We start from the raw sequence: 3,077 nt of genomic DNA, 5'->3' as shown, positions 1-3,077 counted from the left end.
GAACACGCAAGAGATGGGGAGTGATCCCGGAATCCAGGTGTCCTACATGACGGTGGCATGGCAAACGAGGAACATGCAAAGACAATTCGATCACGATGCAAAACTCGAGCGTCTCATACAACACACAAGCATACGTTCACGGGTGGTCGTCTCGAGGTTATACCTTCGAAGCGTGCATTTTTGGGGCGGATCGAGTTCGTCGAAGGAAGTAGTCATTCACGGGTCGTAGTGGAAGTAGTCATTCTCGCGACGGTAGTGGAAGTAGACGTTCACGGGTCGTCGTGGGAAGTAGTGGCACACGCGACGTTGGGGTACTTGTCAGTCCGGTCTTGGCGATGTAGATGTACACGTTGTCGGGGTACTTGTCGCATCATCGGGTGTAGTTGTACATGAGGGTCTTGACGAATCCGAAGGGTACTTGACGAAAAGCATGTCGACGGTAGTTGTACTCATATTGTCGTGGTACTTGGCGATATCCAAGACGGTCTTGTGTATCCGTGCGTAGAGGTACTTGGTGTCGTTTCGATGAAGCTCAAACGAAACACCTGCAACTAGAGGCAACCAGTGCCCCGGTGCTCTGGACGATGGTCCATGCACTTGGTTTTGACGGACCCATAGCAATGGTAGACGTACACGCATACTTGGTGCATCACTGGTCTTGGCAATCTTGAAGAACTGAAAGGGCATCGAGGGACTTGCAAGGCTCTACCTCGGGAGGTCACCGGGGACCGCTCGAGCTGCTGGATGCTGGCGCATGGCCGAGCAGCGGCTGGAAGAAGTGGACGGCGTTGGCCTTGGCTGCAAAGGTGGTTGCATCCACGAGAGGCTGTCGAGGCGGAAGCAGGGGTGCGAGGAGGCAAAGCAGAGGACGGGGAGGCCGAAGGTGGTGGTCGCGGAGGTCGGGGTAGATGGAGAGGGGCTTGGCGCGGCGGGGACGAGCTCGCTCCGGTGAGGGTGTAGAAGTCCAAGGCACGGCTCCCGTCGACGTGGACGAGGCGAGGAGGAGCTGCTTCCGTTCGTCCCGGCGCTCGACAGAACGACGCAGGCGGGACTTGGCGGCGAGGCCTCGACAGCAGGGAGGCGCGGCCATGGCAGGGCCCGACGGATCCGTACAGGGGCAACACTTGACGACGGAGGGCGATGCGAGGCAGAGGAGATCGAGGGCGTGAGGTGGCGGCGCTACGGGATCGAGTGAGAGGCTCTCGCTCCTCTCTGGCGGCGCGAGCGGGGGAAGGAGGGAGAGACCAGGGGATCGAGAGGAGGGGATCAGAGCTAGGTTTAGATAGGCGCTAGGGTTGGGCCTTGGCTGGATCTTGGGTCGACCGGCCTGAGGCTGCAGCTGGGCTTGCTCCTCTCTCCCTCTTATTCTTATTTCCTTTAGCAGAAAAGAAATTAGAGAGAAGAAAAAGAAAGAGAGGGTTAAGGAAAGAATTTGCGCACGGGGGTAATTTTCCCGGACTCGCAAAAATGCGCTGGTTCCAAGGAAATAGAAATGGCCAAGATTGAACTATAAGAATTCAAACTCATTTGAATTTAATTCAAATGGGTTTGAACTAGGACTTGATAAAAGGAAGGTCCAAAAATGTCAGATTTTTGGTGGAGCTCCGGAATATGATGAAAGAATATATGGCAAGGTTGGAACCAAGAATTAAGATAACAAAGGCATTGTGATATTTTGCAAGTGGGTTATGGTTAATTCCAAATAAATGGAATAAATCTATTATAGCTCCCTAATAATATTGAGAGGCTTTAATATGTTATAAAGAGAAAACACAAGTGAATTCCCTCAATTTAAATAGATCAACGATCTATGCAATTTATTTATGCGAGTTTTAAAAAGGGGTTGCATGATGACATGATGCAATGCACATGATGCAAGGATGAATGCAACGAATAAAACAAATCACACGACGAATCTCGGAATACAAGGAAGGCATCTGGAGCGTCGGTCTCGGGGCGTTACAACACTCCACCACTACGAGAGGATCTCGTCCCGAGATCTAGGATGGCACCGAAGAGAAACGGAAGAGGAAGAGAAGAGTTAAAACTAAGTTGCTTCTTCGACAAAAGAGTGAAACCAAAGTACCTTGAGAGGTTGAAAAGCTATGAATGACGAGTACAATGGACAAGAAGGAACTGAAACCACTTAGGTTGAAACGAGATAAGAATGAATAAGAATGATATAATTTTGGCAGCACTCCAACTGTAAATAGAAGGAATTGAACATGAACTTGAGAAGATGGGATGATACCTAATGAAATCAACAACATACTGCCTCCGGAACTATTGAAATAATGACACAAGGGCTAAGAAGGATTTCAGACAGCACTCATGTTGAAAAGAGAGGCAAAACTTGATAAGATGAAAGAACTTGAATGAGAACACAACACACCAATTAAATGGATAAGCACGAAAAGAACACGATCCTCACAATCGAGATGATGAGTGAAAAGAGCAACATCACAATGCCTCCGGAAGAAAGAATAGAAGGTAGATCATTGGAATAACAGAATGGAGAAGAAAATGCCAACTTCTGCCACAAATGAGCTTGGAAAGCACCCTTCTAAGAAGGTTATAACGGAGTTGTTGGAAAACCAACAACGAAACGAATAAGCTTGTAGTGGGCTTATGGAAAACTTCTCAAAATTTGAGGTGAAATTCTGCCACTACTGAAAACAAATGCTTGCTTGAGATCAATGAAGATATGAAAACTGCTTTTGCCGAGAGGATAGGAGAAAACTTGGATCATTGATAAGCACCACAATACAACATTCCTTAGGGAAGGCTTTAGGTGAAATCTATACCAAGATAACTCCAACGAAGAGATTGATGGATTTAAAATACCTCGTTCTTGACAACATGTGAATCGTGAAACATGAATGAAAATTGTCAAGAATGATATAACACCACCTCAAAGATAAGGTAGAAAGAATTGCACTTTGGAATGCACGATAAAGAATGCTTGAACTCCTCAGAAAAAAACATGTGTTGATCACCATGTTTATTTTTGAGTATAGCTTGGCAGATCTTAGCTTCGAGAGAAATCTTGAATTACAATTGAAGAATGAAAAGAATCC

This window comes from Triticum dicoccoides, chromosome 4B, assembly GCF_002162155.2.
Source record: "Triticum dicoccoides isolate Atlit2015 ecotype Zavitan chromosome 4B, WEW_v2.0, whole genome shotgun sequence".
Classification (NCBI taxonomy): Eukaryota; Viridiplantae; Streptophyta; class Magnoliopsida; order Poales; family Poaceae; genus Triticum; species Triticum dicoccoides.
This window is presented reverse-complemented; position numbering follows the sequence as displayed.